This window comes from Etheostoma spectabile, chromosome 6, assembly GCF_008692095.1.
Source record: "Etheostoma spectabile isolate EspeVRDwgs_2016 chromosome 6, UIUC_Espe_1.0, whole genome shotgun sequence".
In the NCBI taxonomy this organism is placed as follows: Eukaryota; Metazoa; Chordata; class Actinopteri; order Perciformes; family Percidae; genus Etheostoma; species Etheostoma spectabile.
The window spans coordinates 19,274,433-19,296,104 of NC_045738.1; the positions used below are offsets into that span (position 1 = coordinate 19,274,433).

General features: G+C 42.1%; 1 protein-coding gene and 1 long non-coding RNA gene across 2 annotated transcripts in view; one reads left to right on the forward strand and one right to left on the reverse strand.

Moving 5' to 3' along the window:
• The window catches only part of sema6cb (semaphorin 6Cb), a gene marked incomplete in the record, with an annotated part of 158,875 nt that overhangs the window by 100,424 nt on the left and 36,779 nt on the right, over positions 1 to 21,672 (reverse strand).
• Positions 16,586 to 21,672, forward strand: part of LOC116690564 (uncharacterized) — a 13,679-nt gene continuing 8,592 nt past the window's right edge. Inside the window, exon 1 of the long non-coding RNA XR_004332286.1 lies at positions 16,586 to 16,880. This is a non-coding gene — a long non-coding RNA (uncharacterized LOC116690564). The remainder of the gene's footprint in view (positions 16,881 to 21,672) is intronic.

A 21,672-nucleotide genomic window follows, 5' to 3' on the forward strand; every position in this document is an offset into this window, starting at 1 on the left:
ATATCCACCAAAAAAAAAAAAAAAAGACTTTTCAGATTAGGAATCACTCATCTCCTCTCCTCTGAGATGTACAACTCAGGAAATAATAGCCAGAGTCTGTGTAATAAACAAGAATTCAATCAATGTCCAACCCACTGACTATTACTTTAAAAATGTCTAATAAATTGCTCAATTCTCCACAGGCCTCTCTCCGCTGCACTGTCCACACCGCTAACGGAAGATGACACTGCTGTTATTTGCCGTTTACATTTGAGACAATTTTCCCACTCCCATTTGCACATTTATGTCTCGTTAGCTATCACTATCTGGAAAACATGACATGATAAGGCCCACTACTCTCCAGTTTTCATGTAATGTGTGTAATGATAGTGGTGCTGAACACAGCCATTTGCTAAGGGGTGCAGAGGTGTGGGGAGATTGAGTTCCACTTAATCTCCCCGTTGTCCTTTGGAGATAAAACTAATAAAACACACATCAAAGCTGTGGCATAAATTTCTGAGTCTGAGGGGCAAACTAATTACCCTGAAAATTAAGAGTTCTTGCGAGAGCACAATTTGAATTTGCTCAGCGAGTTACTCTGGCATCGAGTAATGCTGCTCATTAACTATGCCCTTGTAGCCGAGCTGCACCAATCACATCGGTGTATCTGATGTAGGCGGGGCCAGAGGCGAGCTAAACAGATGACGACAGTTTAGCTAAGAGTATGGGGCTCTGGATTTGTCACCCAGTGTTGTTGTGATTGGTCGTAGTGTTACCCAATTGTGTGCAGTGAGATTTTCAAAAGCACCCTCAAGATGGGTGACTTTCATTACTCAATGCCAGACCCTTGATCTGTCAGATTTGGCTCTGGAGTTCCAGGCTACAAACTAAAAAGGTAAAGCTGCTGAAAGAATCTGAACAAAAAATTGAAGTTTGATTTTTGCAATCTCAAATGTCTAAGACACTAATTATTGTGGCAGCTCAGTTTGGACCAAACTGAGTGTCAGGATTCCAAACTGATACTTGCTTGAAATTAAAAAACAATCACTGGGCATTTATTGTCATTGTATAACCTTTAACATGATAAATGCAATGCAGTTTTGTTTGAGGACATTTATTGCCGAATTGATCAGGACTTAACTGTGGGAAGTTGTTCCACTTAATTTCAATTATCCTTGGTTTGAATGACAGTAAAAGTGTCTCTTGGTCCAAAAGTTCTTTTGGAACATTTCCATCCTCATATCAAAATGAAACACTGAATACATTATTAACTCTGGCATTAGGCTTAAACATTAAATTCATTCAAGCCCTTTATTGACAACACTGCAGCAATTCGTTCAAAGTCATGTCTTCATTCCCAGTTAGTGGAGAGGCAGGTACAAGTGCATTAGTTTCTGAGTACAGGCCTAATTGGCACATTGGTATGGCCACACTCCTTACATACACCCACACTCAACATAAATAGCCTCACACTTCTGGGGGGATAATGCCTTCCAAATATGGAGCTGGATTATTTGTCTCAACCTGCCTCTACACCGTCAGACCATTGGGACTCGTATCATGCATGTCTCAGCGTGCATTGGTATGTTTAGCACAATAACTCTGCCGTTTTCCACTTCTGAAAACAAATAGTTTCTCAGAAGCCTGTCAGACACAAAATTGGCCCAAATGCAAAAAAATACATCCATTTCAATCTCACAGCCCTTACGTAATGTCGCCATCAGAAATGGAAAGGTGGAGCCCCAAAGACGGGCTTCGCCAACATACAGTTGTGCCTGCTTTTTGAACCACTAATCTCATGTCACAAGGAGACTGGTCGTTATCAGTATCTTTGACAGTGAGATGAGTATTTAGGCTTGAAGGGCTGTCAGGATGAAGCAGAATATTAGACCCATTAACTATCCAGCTTTTTCCATCCTGTTGGGAGGCAGTTCTGAGGCGGTCCCTCATATCTGACAAAGCTGCTCTCTGCTTCACTCTACCGCATTAGCACCAAATGTCTAAAGATGGAGCTTGGTTGGACTGACAAACACTGGACTCGGTTGGCACATCATCCCAAAGGGCAATAAAACCAACAAATCCAGCATTCAGAAACCGTCAAGAGTTGCCGTTGGCCTTTAGGTGCCTAAAGGACTGTGATAAACAAAAATCCTGAAAATCCAAAGACAGACAAAACCCAGTTCTTTTGATACTTTTGAAAGAAAGCAGGTTCGATGAACCAAACACATCATCCACCCCGGCTCTCAGTTGGTTAATACTTTGGATTTGGCGACAGGTTTCCCATTCTGACATCACTGATTTTTGTAAAGACCTATACCCAATTGAAGGTTATGCCAGATACTCACAATCGGACTCCCACATGCACCATGTGACCCAGTACTTGCTGGAAGTTGGTTGTGGTTGACACTGTACGGTTTGGCTTGCTGTAATATATGAACTTCATAAACACTGTTGTCACTGAGAGACATGTAACAACCACAAATAAAGATGACAATGTATGGACCATAATCAGTTTATGCTGAATTTACAATGAAGTCAAAATGCATGATCCCATTAGAATTATGACTTTTTGTTGACTGAGATTGTCTCTCTACCTTTAGTTCTGTCTGTCTTGGTCTGTACCTGCTTTCTTTCATTTCTCCTTCCCTAAGCCCAAGGCAGCCTCCTGCCTCCCCCTCCCCCTCCTCCTCCTCCTCCTCCCAGCCCCTGTGGCTCACTGCAGTGACGAGATGCTGTGCTAATTGAAAGCGACCCTGACTCGTCCTCTTTGCAAACCGGTCTGGCTGATGCCCCATTGTTTTTCCCTCCGCCGGCGGTTGACAACTGGCCTTTCGGCTGCGACGCTCTGCAGCGTGAACTCTGGCCTCTCTGCCAACACGAGGCCAGGCCCAAAGCCACACAGAGTGGGAGGAAATTGCAGACGTGCACCTTTTCTTCCAGAGGTATGGTTTTGAATTGAAGGACAAATTATTCCGGTGAGATTTGTTCTAGAATAAATGGAGGCAGTCCTGAAGAGGTTTAAATAAAATTAAAAAAAAAAAAAAAAAAAAAAAAAAAAAAAAAAACATACTTGTGGTTTTGCTATTTCATGCAAGTCTAACTGATGCATAACATTGTTTCCACAATAAAGAGATCAAAAATTTGAAATTCAATGAAGAAGCAAACAATTCCAAGCCATCTTCCCTTGAACATGCTCTGCAAACTCTGAAGGACAAAAGCACAAACGCTAACCTCATAGATGAGCTACAGCGCAGACAACATGATTAGATTCTCCTCACACTTAATTCCTTTATCAAAAAGCAGTGATATTCCACTAAAACAAAACGCTTGTACCTGCAGTGTTTCAATAGAGGTGGGCTGCTCTTATCACCCTCACTGAATAGGTCTGGGCCCATAACGTAATAGCCTAGCAGCGCGCTCATAAATCACCTGAAGAGGCTGCATGCCACAAGCACTGACACTCCCAATCTGCCAACCTGTGTCTTTATTAAAGAGCACATTATACTGAAAGGCGCCTTTTTCCCCTGCTATAAACACCCCAACTCCTATATTTATGCAAACACAACGATACAAATACTTTCCTCTGCAGGCACACATACATTTCTTTGGGCTCTTTTCTACAGAATATTTGTGTGAGAGTAAGACAGACTGCCATTCTTTTTGCATCTTGCCACCCACCTTTTTCCCCATTACAGCAATTGTCTCCCTCCCACTGGGACGCATCAATTTGGATGTATGAATATCTTTTCATATTTTATTTGTCTTAGTGAATCTCTCAGTTGTTGTTGTTGTTGTTGTTGGCCAAATATAATACACAGAGTGTGTTGTATCTGTGTATGTGTTTCCTTGGTATGTTGTTTTTCTTCTCTCCGTCCTGCCAGTAAATTTGACAGATAAATTGGAAAATGTCAAGTGAACTTCATGTGAGCTGACAAAGAAATAGCAATGAAGGGAACTGTGGCATCAGTATAGGCCCTATATGTTGACAGAGAGGAAACACTTAGCCCGTCAATGTATTGACATCAAGACTTCTGTGTATGCTAAACACAGAAGCAGAGCGCTCAATCAGTTTTCACGTGTGGTCCTTTTCATGTGACCTTCAGGTGCTCTTGAAGACATCTTCCATAATTAAGATTGTGTGAAGTCAAAACTTTGCAATAAACCTTTTCTCCATGCTGTTCCCAAGGGTGAACTTGAAAAGTGTCCCTCCACTGTCCCAACAATAACTGTGTACAGCCCTATGAGCAAGGCACTGAAAGAGCAAATGGTCTTTGAGAAGCTGTCCTGCCCGTAGTGAGAGACAAGTCTTGTTTTGCAGACTCAGCAAACCCTACATAAAGCAATCAAGTTAACTCAAACATCTGCATTTTTCAGATAATACTTGGAAAGGCACCATACATAAAAACAGTTATGCCTTGTGCGTGCTTTTGTTCCTGCCTTTGAACCCAAATACTTTACACTGCTACTGAATTCATTTCTTGGTTGCTGTTCTGTCTGGGATGTTGTTACTGTTCGATCATTAGTTAAAATGTGAAGAACTCTGATGCGTGACTTCTAAAGTATTACAACACAAAAATCCTTTGTGTGTATGACCAAAAAATAAATAAAAAATGGAGCTATAAAAGAAAACATGCACCTGTGCTGTAAAGGACCATTTACAAAGACGTTCGACAAATGACAGCAACATGTCATGTTATACTTTCTCTGTGGGTCTTACAAGTCACCCTTTGATTAAATTCACTAATGGTTTATGTAATCGCAGTGTTATTGTACTGTTCAACTCGGCATGAACATTGACTTTGGCAACATTTCCTTTGCCCTTGGAGAAAATATTTGGACGTTCGCAAATTATGCACACAAGTGAGGATGTCCAATCTGTGCCTGCTCTCTGAGCTATACGACTATTTGTGCGAACTAAAACATCTGCAGGGTACCACAGTGCTCCCAACTAAAATCATGCACATCATGAACAACACTAAATCCCTTTCCCCAAGTCAGTTCCCTCGGTAAACACCGGCAGCAGAAAACATTGTGCAAAGGAAGATTTGCTGTAAAGACACGAAAACTCAGAGGAAATAAGTCGTCGCACTCTAGAATGAAATGTTAAGGATGGGGATTGAACAAAGGCACGAGTCGGGGCTGTTCGTTGGAGGTTTTTCTTCTCCAGACTCCTGTGGCTGTATGTAATCTGACCAGTGGCTGCAGTCCAAGGCAATCTCTGAGGACCGTCCACATCCACAGAGCTGCTGATGTAGATCTCTTTGGCTCGCTCCCTCGCTGAGGCTGAAAAGTGTCCAATTCTCAAGTTTTTTTCTAACTAGTTTTCTAATCAGTGTGAACTGCATAAACCTACATGACATTTTTATGGAGGATCATGTGGAAAAAACGGGTACCAAATTGGATCTTGAGGGACGAAACTTGTGCATGACAAACATTTCACTACTCAAGTTTGAATGCAACAAAGTAGACTACAACATCCACCAATTAGCAGAGACAGCTGCCATGGCACAACCAGTGTTCAATGGAAAACAACGAGTTGCAACAACAAAAAGAAAGCAAGACAGTCAGCTTGGCTGTTATCTGGGGCTGATGCCTAAGTCAAACCTAAAAAGGAAATCCAGCAATAGTAAAAAAAACAAAAAAAAGGAAAAAAGAAAATTGCCCTGCATGCTGTGTAAAGTTCAACAACAACCTTTTATTGTGTTGGAGCCACCAGTTTAAATTCATAACTTTGTTAAATTGTGGCCATAATTTCTGGTAAAGTGGATGCGTGGTTTCATGATGCTCACTTTAAATGTTTTTGTTTTCATGTATCTCTGGAAAAAGAACTCAGTAACCCTGCCTGATTAAATAAAGTTATTTAAAAGTTTAACTTCCTATTCAGAAGGTCTTTGACTTGATAGCTGGCGTCTCTGTAATAAAATGTAGTGATCTTATGGCTACTAGGACCTTCTCTTATCCTTTGCTTTCAAAGTGTTTAGGGATGTACGTGTTCCTTAAAACTTAAGCAGAAAGGGAAGTGTTGACACACTAATATTAAAATGTGCTTCATACTAAACAGAAGTAGCAGTTGTTATTGTGTCTCTGCCTGTTTACGCCTTCTTAATGTCAATGAAAGCTGATTCCTGCAGCAGATTTGGTTTGCATTCTTTAGTACAGTTGATGGGATCACTGCCCCAGACAAAACCAGATATGAGCAGTAGTCTGGTATGTTGACAACACGACATACATCCTTCCCCTCCACCTGAACTGCCTCAGTGTCACCTGTCCCCGCGTCACACATCCTGTCAAAAACTGGTCAGCAGAGGATGAGCGGAGGGAGAGTGACAAAGCCGGGCGCCCGCTGCACACATTTTGTATCTTGACAATACAGATCAAACACAGTCCCGCCGCAGTTGAGGCTGAGCCACCGTTTGTTATCTCGTCTGATATGGAACATGTGACATGCAGACACACTGCAAAGGACAGCAAGGCACACAGGTAATCCTGGATTACAGCGCCGACATGTCATATCCATGGACGTGTTATTCCTGCTCAACAGTCTTGTGTGTGCAACGTACGTGCAACCCCATCTGTGTGCTCCAAACTCTCCTCTGGCACCCATCAACGGCGCGCCGTGGACCGGCATAGACGAGGATATAATGAGCTCCTGTTGCCTTGTCAACGCTATCTCCCCCCCCCTCAACGGCCACACTCTTAAGCTCCCGTTTGCCCGTTCCCCGATGTGCAGAGCTCTTTGGTAAACAAGGCATCAAGGCGGTAGATGAGATTTCATATTGTCTATAAAATCTGTGCAACAGGCAGCCTCAGCTAGACAATCCCACCACAGGTAGATTGCCGACGGCTGGTGGGTGGGGGGCGGTTTAACGGCTTATGTGAAACACTAACTAATCATTTCAAAGTTAATGAAGGTTGTCAAGAGTTCACATACGATCTAAATGCAAGAGGCTGGTAATAAGTGCAGTGACAGATAATGTCCTTTATGTCTGAAGCACCAGACAGATGCACTTGTCCTGCACTTGGTCTAAGTGACTCACTGACACCATTTAATGCCAGAAAACGCTTCCAACTAAGTGGGGTTTCACTCTTATGGAAGGTTTTCAATTTTGAGTGCATATTCTCAAACATTGCCACAAAATAAGCCTTTAGGTGGGCCGCTTCATCTTTTTGGAAATTACAAACACTCGTGTTATCGGTCACGTTGACAGGCTTTAAAAACTGAGTCATGGACATTGTTAAGGACAGAAATGGCCAAATGGAAGTCTTGTGTTTTTGTACATCGGTTTCATTTTGTCCTGGTTTTCTGTTAAAATATGGTATGTTTCAGGTATGGTTTTCCCCTCGCTCCTTTTCTCAATCCTCTTCCTTTAGAGCCTGAATGTGCGGCCATCTTGGCCAGGACGCTTACAAAAAAAAATAAAAAGAAGCTTTCCATCTCAAAAGACCGTCCTGGTTGAATAAAAGGTCAAATAGAATATATCAAAGCAAAAGAACTCCAATAAGAGTTCACAGTCACGGCTAGTTAGACCGGCAGCCCCTTCCATCTGTGTGCATTACGTGATCGGTAATGACCTCAATGTGGTGACTTCGGACTATTTAAAGTTAATTTTGTCTTTGAAAAAACAAACAAACAAAAAAACTCTTTTTGTTAAACCGTGTAGTACTACACATTTGGAAAGGGAGGGGTGATGGGTATTCAGTTGGTTGCAAAAACTCAGCACTTAATGACACTTAATCCCCCACACTGCTCCTTTAATTAACTGCTGGACACTTAGTGCCCGTTTGCTCATTTGTATAACACGTGGGCAACAAGTATCACTCTTTGTTTACTTTAATTCTGTTTCTTTTGTTTCCATTTACCTTCTTGAGGGTCACAGTGGAAAGAATAAACATCTGGGTCTATATGTCAAAGGTGGTAGTTTGAGGCTATTATTTAAATAGAAAAAAAAAAACAAAAAAAAACGCTAACTAGACAAATCTCAATTTAAAAGCACTTTTCACACTTTCTGGAGCAGGTGCGTTGGAAAAGGCAAAGGTTACAAGAACTGTTTTCACACTGTAATAAAGCCTGCAACTTCAGGAAATACCAAAGTATAACCTCAAACAGAGCTACTAAGTGTTCTTCAACAGAGAAGACGTAATGATAATTAATTACTTACTCAATGCCTCATTTTCACAGGTTTTATTCCAAACGTTTATCGCCGTGATATTTTCTCTCTGGTTTTAAGTTAAAGAGACTCGCTCCATAACTCAACAAAGTAGCTGGTCTGAGAACAGTGGGGCAACATTCCATGTTATATCTCTCTGTGCATCATTTCCTGTAGGGTGACATTCTCTCCCCTAACCTGTTGGTTGGACACGCACGCACGCACGCACCACGCACGCACGCACTGAAATGACGCCGACTTCATCTTGGTCTATAGCAGACGATGTCACGGTACATAACGGTCTATTCCGCATCTCTTTTGCGAGCTCTTAAGAGCAGTGTTGTCTGAACTTAATCTTCCACCAATCATCATCTATGTATTTCTAAATGTCAGGTTTCTTCCTCAATATTTCGTTTGTGGACCCAGATTCCTTTTCCTGGCTTTTTTTTTTTTTTTTTAAGACAAGTTTCAGAATCTGACATGATTTCATAGACATCCCTGTACACATCCCTTAGTGTCTTCAGTGTTATTTTACAGTAACTGTAGAAGAGTTTTGGCACAGTGTTTAGACAAGCTGTTGTTTCTCTCCCCCTCTGCCCTCCCTTCCTACGGACTCTTTATTTCTGTTTAAACAAAAAGAAACAATATTTCCTTTACAAAAGCAGCCGCTGAAACAAAGACACAAATAGAAAAACAAAGCGGTTGCTGAACACATGTTCTTTTCTGTGAAGCTCAGTCAAAAAGCAGAACAAGCTAACATCTCACTTGGTTTTCTAAGAGAAGCTCAAAAAAACCATTTTTGCATAGTCCATGTAGTGAAAATCTGATTGAAAATCAAAATGATTCCAAATTGGTCTGTGTCCAACAAGAGAAGGAGAGCTGCTCACAAGAAGAGCAATTAAGATATAAAAAAAAAAAAGAAAAAAGGAGAAACTATTCAATATCAGACAGCAACAACTTTGGCTTCACAGTCGCTTTAATTCAGCACATGAGCCGTAATCCAAAAACTGCTGTAGTTTGTCCAGATTCCACTCGGAATCATGACATAAATGTTAACTGTATACACTGGCCAGTAAATACATAATGCCAGTCAGAGCACTTGCTAACTCCCACAGAGTCCTTTGCCAATTGTATGAGTCATAACTGAATAAACAATTTAAAAAAATATATATATGTTGGACAGCCAAACCCTTCATGTTTCTTTGGAGGGTCCGTCCAGTAATGACTGGGGCTCGGCCCTATGTCAACATGCTGGCTGCGAAGGCCAGAAGGGGCAGAGCGGTGGTGCGAACACCCACCGCCATGTCGTGGCGTGGCAAAGGCCTGCGCTTTGGAAGGGGGACTCATGGAAATCAGCAGGGCTTGGCCCGGCTTCACTGCAGCCTCGGCCTGCTAATGGCTTTCCAAGTTTAGGGCTGCCATTTGTCAGCTTGACTGATGTCTGTGCCATGAGGATCATTCCCTTTCCATCATCCTTCTCTCCACCATCAGAGGAAAAGTGCAGGCGTGTTGGCCAGTGCAGGCGAGGATGTGCTCCCAGAGTCAAACTCCACAAATGGAAAAAAAAACTCTTAATGAACTTGCAGGTAGGGCAGGCAGGGTACAGATTATGGTGAGGGAATACATTAACTGCAGGATGTAAGTGAAAAATAAAAAGGAAAAACTTATTTTGGACATTATAGAAGAGCATGAGACATGGCCAAAAAAAAATAGAAAGCAAGACAGGCTGTTGAGGCCGGTCCTCTTCCTGGAACGTTTTCAGTGGTCTATGAAAAACCAGGACTCTCTTCTCTCACTACATTAAGTGATTCTTATTGAAGCCTTGCAAACAGGAAACATTTAGTCTCTGGAGAAAAGAAAGAAAGTAAGTGATTCTGCCTACGTGAGAGAAAACACAGTAGGTGAAGGAGGAGTGAATATAAAGCAGGTTAAAAAAAAAAAAGAAAAAAAAAAAAATACAGTTTGGGAGCAACAGTGTGAAGGAAATAGAGCCCGACTGATATATTGGCAGGCCGATATTAGGCCTTCTCCCAATCTATTGTATTTATAGTGGATCGATCGATCCACTAATCTATCATCAAATTATGAGAAATGATTCTTAATATAAAAAAAAAAAAACTGACTGTCAACCGTGTTATGAGCGTTGGCGTTGCATGGTTTGTCCACCAGAGGGCACTCTACAACGTCCCTGTTGGCAACAATGATAATTGTTTTGTTAATATGTTTTTTGGACTTTAAGTTTTGTACCTTAAGTTTGTATATAATTAATATATTTTGAGGTTCCACTGTTCTGTTGTGACAACAAAACAAATTATTTTATTATTTGAGAACTCATAACTATATATGTATGTAGTTGATCTCAGGAACTGTGCACCAAGTTCCCCCCCCCCCCACTTCTTTTTTGTATATTTCGTGTTGACACTGGAAAGGGGTTGCTTCAATCTCATTGCACAGGTACGACACTTGTGTATAATGACAATAAAGGCACTATATTCTAAATAACTACAAATACATAATTTCAGGGAAATCAGCTTGTTTTGTAACATGTTTCTGTTTTTTTAAAAACATGTATCGGCATATTGAATTTAAAAAAAATAAAAAATAAAAAATATTCGTATCGCTCTTTAAAAGATTTTATCGGTCGGGCTCTAGAAGGGAACAGCCAAAAGAGGTTGCAGGGCCCCAGGTTGAGACTCGTGGTGGGTCATTTCCCAGTCCTGTAGGCTGACTAACACTGACAGGTCAGCTGGAAGACTCCCTGCCAAGAGAAACCCTCAACGGAAAGAACAGGGCAAGGGGTTGCATGCACATGCGCACACACACGCACACTCTCTGCCTCCACCACAAAATAATTTCCTTTTCAATCTGCCACACAATAACTGAGCTGCTGTTTATTGACCTTTACCATGATGCTTTTCACCAGGCAATCACTTCTTTGGCTCAAGGCACAGAAATCTAACACGGACTGCTCGACTCAGTGCTGTACATCCACCAGCGTGCAGCTGGCTTTCATACATTCACATCAGGATGCGCTCAGAGTGCCTGGGGACGGGAGCGCCTCCCTGACAGCCACCGTGATTGGATCATCAAAGAAGACAACTTGATGTTATAACCGTCATTAGCGCAGTAACAAATCAATTAAAAAGGGAATCAACGCTGAAAACACGGGTGCCCGAGAGTCGGACGCCTACAAATTTCATCAATGTCAATTTTTCTTTTTCTTCTGTCAGTCACCTTGTCAACTAGTCGGCTTGTCTTTTGCAAACTGTGCTGCCATTTCGGCCGGGTCTGTTGAAAAAGAGATAAATAAAATAAATTTAAAATCCAGCGTCTGAAATAGACACAGGGAGCAATTTCCTCACTCAATAGTTTTTCTTTTTTGAAGACTTTTTACATTTTCTCTTTGTTTCAAGGAGATTTGGATGCTCTCCATCCTTCCCAGGGAAGAGAATAGGAAGCGGTGAGACGGTTGTGGTGGATCCGTCGAGGTGGCACCCTCCTGCCGCCGAGTCTGTCACAGTGCTAGTCCTATTTGGCTGACGAGCAGCGGGGAAGCAGGTGGGCAGGCTGAGGCTTATCTGCCAAAAACAGCCAGGGTTACACCACACCTTCCACCGCAAGAAGTGCCACGACTGGGCGACCTCACGCAGAGAGAATGAGAGAGTAGCAACGGGAAGGGAGGGACGAGAGAACAGAGAGCTAGAGCTATGGTGGGAGATCAGCGACAAGAAATCAGGAAAACCTTTAGATCCTGTGAGCTATAAGAAGGTGCCGTTTTTAGAGAGAGAAAGAAAATACAGGTAGAGGACAGATTAATAAAAAAAATAAAAATTTTAAAGTGTAGTGGTGGGTAGGGAGTGGCTACATGAATAAAACACAGACGTATGTTATGTACCTATAACAGTATTTATCAAGGTTGGGTATAATTCTCAACACTGGTTCTAATAGGATACCAGTTCCTGCATGGTTACTGAGACAATGCCTTAAAGTGAAATGCATTTGACAAATGCATTTCACTTTTTAATGTTTTTAAATGGGGTTGATGTCTTAACACACAGTCTTGCGAGAACTTTACGTGGACCAAATGTCTCAAATTGGAAAACGTTCTTGATTTCCTGATTTAGGTCACGAAACGTCTGGGCAAACAACAAGCCCGGAGACTGAAGAAGTATCAGACTAGACACTCAAATTGTCGAAACACATTTCCTTATTCAATTCAAATAGACACCTAGCCCTTGTCATGATATAAATTCAAATGAGAAACCTCTTGAAATACAGATGGGGTTGTTTCGGGGAAAAAGTCAAATATTGGGAGTATTTAAAAAAAAAAAAAAAAAAAAAAAAAAAAACTGTATAAGTATCAATACATGATATATTGTGAGGGCTATTGGTGATTTTGGAAGACTTGTGCTAAAACACTCAAATAAGCGCAGAAATTGCTGTCAATTAACTTTAACACCGCCTTAAAGACTTGGACTGGACAACTAATTTTATTTCCATATTTCTATAAATAAATTCCAGATTATACTTCTTGGTATTAATTTATTGCCGAGCTCTAGTTTGAACCAAACAGAAAAGGAAAAACATAAAAGGAAAAAAACAAGCAAAAAAGCAAACAGGAAAAACCTCTTTCTCCACCTGTCACCTGGGAATGACATCAGCCTTGTTCACCTGTTTTTGCCCTATGACCCTCTCTGCTCGCTGGAGCGGAGCAACTCTGCTGCTACATGGCGCCATTCCACCGGGGGCATTGCACCATGCCCAAAAATCATCTCCAGGGCTTCTGTAGCGTTGACTAAGCGGAGTTAGGCTCCCTGTCAGGGAGCTCTGCCGGGCTTTGTGAGGAAGTGTGAATGCGAGATCCCGGGGGTCACTTTAATTGAGACCTTGATATTGCCGTCTGAGCGAAACAAGGAAATTGTAGGGTAGATGTGGCAACAATGTACCTGTGTGAGAACAGCTGATTACACAGCGGGATAACTCCGAGTGAAGCCCAAAACAATGACTTCAGCCACCTAAATGTGTCAGTAATGCACAACCCAATCATGTTTCTTTTACCACAGAGGGGCCAAAGCATTATCCAAACAAAGAATCTGCACATAAACAGAGGCTCTTCTCTCTGCAGTGTAACATTACAGCACTTCTACCCTCCTGATTGATGAAAGTGCCATGTACTGCAAGCGCCTCTTTTACATAGCAGAGAGCCTCCCCTGGAGCCCACAATTCATCATCTGACAGCGAGACGGCTGCATTCATCTTAATGCACTACAAACTCTATACAGGTTTGAGGTCCCACCCCTCTGCCATGAATCCCTCCGTCTGATTGTAAAGGGGAGGAGAAATGAGATCGCCAGGGATTTCCTGGGGGGCTCAGAGAGATATGACCAGAACAATATTGTCAGTTTAATGTTTGCATCAGCTTACTAACAGTACCTGCATCTGGGCAGGCCATCAATACAGCATGTCCTAGGAGACGGGACTGTTTCACCAATGTTAAAGAATAAATCCACCCTAAAGCCACTTTAACACTGTGTCAAACACTGGCTGCACTCCTGAAACAAAATCTAAATTAGCATCCCTCCTTTAAAGATCTCCGTCTGGACTTAGACTAAAAACTTATAACAGAAAGCCTGAGCTAAAAACCTGGGGGCATTGGAGTTGGACAGGCATTTAACAATGAACTAATGGAAATTTAAAAAAAAGCTTTGTTTGCATTGTGGGAAATGTACATTAAATGTCATTTAGCGGACGCTTTTACCCAAAGAGACTTACAATTGATATATATGTCAGAGGCCTCTGGAGCAACTATGGATTAAGTGTCTAGTTCAGGGACACATTGGTGGATGTATCAACGTGGGAATCAAACCCAGATCTCCCACACAAAAGGCATGTGTCATATCCACATCATCACCACCACCCATGTAGAATCCATTCTTTGTGTAGCTTAACCTATACTAAAAGTCAGGATATCTTTTGGTCTGTACTGCTGTGGAGTGTTTAAAACCAGTCTCTTGGAGAGCGATACTAAATCACTGGAGTAACACTTTAACGTTGCGGTAGATGAATGAGCCACATGGCATCACACTGCTGTTTTTCAGATTGAGTCAGGTGCACAGCCATGATTATAGAGTGCTCATATAAGCTTCTCACCATGACCGAAAGCACCTAGACTTCAATTAAATGTATGCTCACTCTCTGCAGTTGTTGCACCAAGTTATTTACTACCACATTCTAAGACACTGAACATCAAGTACATTTAACAATGTAAAAGGACATCATTTTTCCTTTGACCCGTACTGTACATGCATGCCATTATAGTCTACTAACCAGGTGAATCTAGATGCAGCTTATAATCCTTTCTCGGTCAGAGGTCACCATCTCTCTCAAAAACAAACCATTAAACTTGGCTGCAATGTAAACTTTCAATTCAAGACATTTCCCAGACGCCAAACTCCAGTCACAACTCAATACCTGTACAAAGTGCAACAGTCCATGGAAAATAAAAAATGAAAGCATAATGAAAAAGTGTCTTGATTGAAATTGATTCTACTGCTCAAAACCACTTTTTGACATTCTTCTTCTTCATCCTTCAGTTTCACTTTTCCATCACTCTGCAAAGCACATAGAAGGTAAACTGTCCAATGAGCTCAATAGTCTGAAGACAGATCGGAAGCCTTCACCCTACTTAGAAAACCCAAGACTATGTCAAGATGTGGTAAATCAAGCTGAAATCCTTGCTATGACAAGTACATGTATCCTAACAATGACGAGAATAATCAAATTAAGTGAGGGATCGTCTGTAGGACATTACCCAGCGCTACTGTCCCTGCTACCTATGGCATGCAAAAACAAGGACACTAAAGCCAAGTGTTTGCCTTAGCAAGTGAGCAATACTTCTTTATTTTCTTGTTTTGCCTGCTCTTCTTGGCAGGTTGGTGGGGGTAATTGGCATGCAAGCTTCGGCAGGGCGGTAAGACGAGCCAGGCTCCGAGCTCGGGGACAAAGCACAACGGCTCCGCTGTGCCCACGAAATTAGTTTAAAGATGTGATTCAGCGACAGGCTGAGACCTGTACAGTGCCCCTGATGCCATCCATCACAGCAAATCAATTTCTCCAGCAGAAAGACACACACACACACACACACACACACACACACACACACACACACACACACACACCACCACCACACACACACACACACACACACCACACACACACACACACACACACACACACACACACACACACACACCCACACACACACACACACACAACACACACACACACCACACACACACCACACACACACACAACACACACACCACACACACCACACACACCACACCACACACACACACCCCAACCGCACACACACACACACACACACACACACACACACACTTCAGAGAGGTTCTATCTAGATCTGCAAAGGATTAGTTGTCAACAATAAATTAATGACTAGCTATTTTGATAATCGATTCATCAGTTTGGGTCATTCGTTATAAAAAAAAGAAAAAGTAAGGCAGCGGCCGGCCAGGAGTTAACAAAAAGAGTTTGAAGAACAGTAAAAGGACTGAAGAATACAAAAAAAAGAAAAAAAAAAAAAAGAGTTGTATCGGGGGGGCAGTACACTAAATACCTTTGAGTTGTGGCCAAAACAGGAAGTTTGAGGATGTTATATTGACATTTGTCACAATTTTCTAACATTTTACAGACCCAACAACTAACTGATTACACGAGAAAAGAGAGCTAATGAAATGAATTGGTTGCTGCAGCCCTAGTTCTAACATACACATTATTTAACACGGACGAGATTTCTTCCGAGCTTAAGTTGCCCATATATTCGTGATCTTTCATTTTTAATTATCTCCGTGCTGAAAATTGCATTGTTCAAAATCTTTTGATGCCGGTTTCTTAAGAATACTTTTTTCGATACCATAGGCAACAAAAATGCATTAAACACAAAACTTTTATTTACCACCTTAATTGTGAATCAAAACGGTTTACAAAATTAAAAGAATCTGTAACACTGCTCACTCAGAGTAACATTAATACTAGGGACCGGGATGGTTGATCGGCATCACGATGGAGAGCCATCATCGTGATGCCACGCTCCCCCCACCCTGTCAGACACCCCCAGACTGCCCCTACCTGCAGCAGCATGTAATACTGTCTATTTACAGGTCTTGCTTCCTGCTTCTTACAGTGCAGACGTTTACTGTAAACATTGTCAACTACTTCAAATGCTCAGGATTGGCGTCAATCCCAACTGGGCAAAAATTAACAAAATAAGAACTTTTTTTTGCCACAACATGAACATAAAAATATGTATAGGCTAATATTGAATCAACTAAAATGCAAAGGAATGTAAACAACAAAGACTTTTTAATGAACTGCATAATGACACAAACCTTTAACAATAAACTTGGTGACCGCCCTGTTGTCAAAGATCTACTATCTTAAGTGCAAAGAAATGTAACTGAATTGCCTTGTTGCTGAAAGGTGCAGTAGAAGTAAAGTTGCCTTGCCTTACTACCTCAGCCTGTCAGTCAGTATTCAGGTCATAGAAACCACTGTTGTGCCTGCTTGTCTCAGAGGAAGTGTAACGTCCACAGCACCCTGACTGCCTTCACCTCGTCATTAATATCACATCACGCTGTCTGCGTGAAGCTTTGAATAATTGTAACCACTTTATCGGCACTGCCATGACTAACTGTGACTTCAACAAAAGCAGAGCCGACGTAGTTTGCTCGAGTTCACTCTGCATGCACTTCTGCAAATGCGTGCACTTTCATGCGTGCGTGCGTGCGTGCATGTTGGAGCTCTGCTCTCTGTCAATATGCAGAGAGGACAGATAAGCTTGTGATTATGCGCTCTCAGGTACCGAAATATGAATCATTTTTCAATACTCATAGGATTGGAGTATTTCGTTTGGTGCCATAAAAGTATCGACGTTCGGTGCCCATCCCTAGCAAAACCATTTAGATTTGAACAGGATAGGACCCTTTCTACAGTTTATCTTCTTAAAATGATTCTGAAAAACTTGGCTAATCGCCAACACCAAATATCAATGTAATACCAGTGTGGTCAGTGTTGGAGCAATTTACTGTATTAAGTGCACCACAAAGCTAACACAACTAACTTATGGTAAAATTTAAAAATGAAGATTGTCTTTTCAAAAATGATGACTACTAAAACTATTTTAATGTTGCTGTGGTGGCCTAACTGGTCTAACCCCTATTAGAGACGACGGTTTAGCGTGGGAGTGGAGGTCAGGACTGAGTAGCCCCTGTTAACTATGTGAATGAGTCGAAGCTGACGTGGGAGGAAGACAACGGCTGGGTTAGGGGGATGGAGTTGAGGAAGTTGGGGGTGCCAGCTGATCGAATCTTCTCATTAACTTTGCCCAGGCCTGGAGAGAGCTAGGAGGAGGAGGAGGAAGGATTGGTTTAATGAAGACTCCTGCAGTGAGGGTTCATCTTGCCCACTGTGCGACCCTGTGAATAAGTCTGTCAGACAGATGGGCTGAGGAATTGATCAGTGGAGACAGTCCACAGAGACCTGCACAGACTCAGAGGCTATGTTTTAGTTGAGGTGGAGTCCACAATCAAGGATATCAAAGACAATGATATGTCACTGGAATTTACTACCAGCGGGAGAGAACTCCACCTACAGATGGAGGTGCCAGTGCACAGAGGCACACAATCTAAATTGGAGTTGCAGTTTTACTGAGGGGCTCCAAACCATTCATGCTTATTATTTATAAGACCGTCATGTCTTCAAGACTGACACAGACTGCTGAATCAGTCCTTGAAAGATCTGACCAGACCGCTGATTTTTGAAGCTGCAGACATCCAAAAATAGAGACTATTCGGTATCTTGGCCTCTTGTCTCTCTTTTGTCCTTCTGAGAGCTGTCCCACTTTCAGCCCGGGCTCTGTGTGGCATCTATCTTTCACACGAGTGATAACGCCCCCCCAACCCCGCTCTGCCACTCTCATTTTCACCGTCTATTGTTCCAGGCTCAGAGCTTCGGGCCGACACAGCAAGCCCTGCAATTCTGTCATCCCCACAAGCGCCGTACTGCACTGCTGATAAGCAGCCAAACATGAACACATCCCAATACAGCCCATACGCTCATACTGACACCAGGAGGAGGCCTATTTATTTAATGTATATATGTTTGGCTATTTTGGAGAATTCTGAATCAAATCTGGTGTACAGCATCACACTGTAATTTGGTTGAGGTTCAAATATCACTGCTGGCACCAACAGTGTGCGTATCACTCTTCTCTTAAGTGCTCTCTGCCTAGAAAGGCACTGAACACAGCAACATATTCAACAGTCTTATGTAATAAAATCTATTTGTATCTGGGGTTTTTTATACAAACTATAAAGTTTAACAGCAGGAAAAGGCAAACCCCCTCTACCCGTTTCCAGCCTTCTTCTCTTATTTCATGCTGCCTGCCCACTTGTTCTATCGTACTTTTTTTTTTCCATACATCAAGAAGGGTTCTAGGAATACGTTTAACCTTTCCTGCTAAAAAAGGTTGAGACGACATTTTAGACTCACTCAGGAGAGCAGCACATGTACCAGCAGATAAGAATAATGTTCTCTACCAAACCCACCATCCACGTTACCATTGTTGTCTGTAATTTTCGGGCATGTGTTTGCTGTCAGTTGTACCCGCTGTCGTGGCTGGTCATATAACTCCTTCTGCTCAGACAATAGATGTATCAGCTGCTTGCGGACAGCAGTGATGAGCAGTGAGTGAAAACAGATTTTTGTTGTATTGGTTACTTAGATTTTAATATAACAACGCAGAAATGAAAAAAAGGCTCCATATAAAAACATGCGGCACCCATTAAAACATCTAGATTAAAACGAATGAACATATATTTTGTGTGGAATAGTAAAGTGATTAAATGCCAGATTCCAGTCATACATGAAAATATTGAGACAACCGCCGATCAAAAGGTTTTACATTCACTGTAAACATCACGTGGTAGGGCTGGGTATTGTTTAAAAAGATTAGAATACCGGTATCCTTAAATGGATGCTGATACCAATAGAGTACTTCATTTAAAATAATCCTTCAGCATTTCATGCATTTAATTTTATTGTTGGGTGTCACAGGCAACATGCTTGACTTCACCAAAACACTGTCTGTATGGGTTGCAGCTCCAGCGGACAATCACTCGCCGCCTATACAAATACATTTTTATCTTCTAAATCTAGGTACAAAAAGGATCATATGCAGGTATTGTTGGACTGAGAAGTTTTGATACTTTTTGGTACTGGGTTATTTAGGTATAAAGTACCGGTACACAGCTCTAGTATGTGGTAATTTCTTAGTAGAAATCCTTTGTTACAACATTTAGAAGTTAGCATGAGCAGCACTGATGGCAGAAGAAAAATATAAATAAAAAGAATCAGCCACACGGTCTGACTACCGGTCGAGCTTCAGTCACGTAAGATGTCACACACTCTGGGAGGAGCAGTGCAAAAACACCATAATAATAAGCTCCATTTAGGGCAAATTATAAAAATAAAAAGGTTTTAATTGGGTTCTGTGTAAACTGGAATGATATTCCAGCATGCATTGCTGTACTGAGATAAGGTTGTGGGCTTGTGACACATTTCTTTGACATTTGTCAAAAGGACTGTAACCGACCTGGCAAAGACAGCGCATCGAACAGATTCTTGATGTTAGATCCGTGGTTCCCTTGGGGCTCTGACACCTCCAACAATTCAAGCCCAACATCGTCACTATGGAAACCACTGCCTGACACCTCTGGCAATGGCAAATAGAGTGACCACAGCGGAACATTTGAGTCGACACTGGCAGAGGCTGTGTGCATCGTCACACAGTAAAGACCTCGGGGCACGAGGGAACAGTCGCTGAGACCCAGTTACATTTACAGAAGTGAAGAACTTCATGGACAAACACGACTGAGGGTGAAAAGGGGAACAGCACTGCCGGGGTGTCCATCTCCAGCTGGCATATTGTGGAATGTTAATTAGGCCCGCAAAGACAAGACACCTCCCTCATAAATGTCACATCCTCATGAGGAGAGCGGGGAGCAGCGACGGCCTTCGTTGACGTCTGCCAGGCTTCGCGTCTGTTTGCCTTTCTACCGGCAATTTGTTGTCTGTTCTTTACCAAGAGCATTTTCTCTCAACATTCCCCTGCTCCTTCTCTCGGCCCTTCTGTTATGTTGTTTACTCTGTGATGAATGGCTCTATTTCAAGTTGAGCTTTTTTTTTTTTTTAAGCAGGAATAGATTACAATCGGTGCAATTGTGCGGAAACAAGATTGATTTCCCTAAAAAAACATTGTGGAGAGGGCAGCGGAGGAAGGAAAATACAGACTGCACCAGCACTTCACTTTAATGTAGAAATTTTCAGAGCCATTTCTTTGATGAAGGCCCTTTAGACTGTGATGGCTCTTGCAGAAACAGGTCTTGATAGAGGGCTGGGAGGCCTGGAGAGGGGTGTAAACAAATTTTGCAGTGGTTTGTAATAAGACATGACACAGTGAGAAGACTGTGGCCTTTTAAATGGCAGTACTTGTTATCAGCCTGGTTTCATAGCCTTAGAGGGGCAGAGCTTCGCATAATGGGACATCAGTAATGAAGGGTTGGACAGCAGACCGGCTGAAGCTCAACCATAAGTTAATGTAACAGTGAAATTGCACACAGTGTGTGTGGTTTTACCACCGACATAAATCACATGAGGTTCCATTGTGAGCAATACTTTTCTTAATCAGGTTTCTGGCTGTGCTTGTTACAGCCGTGCCATTTTCATGATGTACAGTTAATCTAGAGTCTAAAGAATGGCCTTGGGTTACCATTGAATATTAAGCAATAGCTAAAAGTACTTGAAAAAATAATTGCTTCGATCACAATTCAACCAAAATTAATAACATGGGGCAAGTGGATTGGAAAACGAATCTCTCCTGCTAAGGTGAGAAGAGGACTATGATTTTCAGCAGGGATTTAGGCCCGCTTCGGTCAAGACAGTTAATATAACAATGTGGGGGGCACATTCATTGCATGAGTGAAGAAAATGAGTGTATGTTCAAGTCTTAATTTAAAATGGCTTTGTTAAAAGAAGGTAAGGTATGGGAGGAAGGTGGAGGGGTAGTAGTAGGTGATGTCGTGCATTGACTACAAGCCTTCACGTTGCCTCTCCTCATTTGTCCGGGAGTAAAAAAGAAATGCTTTTACATTCTCCAGCTGGATGACAGGGGAGAGTGAAAGGAGAGGGGAGTGAGTCCTGCGGAGCACTGAAAAAAATAAAAAATAAATAACATGTCCAAGGTCTAGGGAGTTGAATGGTTTACACGCTGGCTGCCAGCTTATGTTTCGTCTTAGTGTCACAATTTATTGGGGAGCATCACGGACGCTCTAAAAAAGAGCGGGCTCTCTCCCAAAGCCTCCCCAGCAGCTGAAGAGTTGCTAAACGTCACTCATGATCATTCAGCCACCTGGGAGAGGGAGTAAACAGAAGAGAGAAAGGAGAGTAAAAAAGGACAATTTTTTTT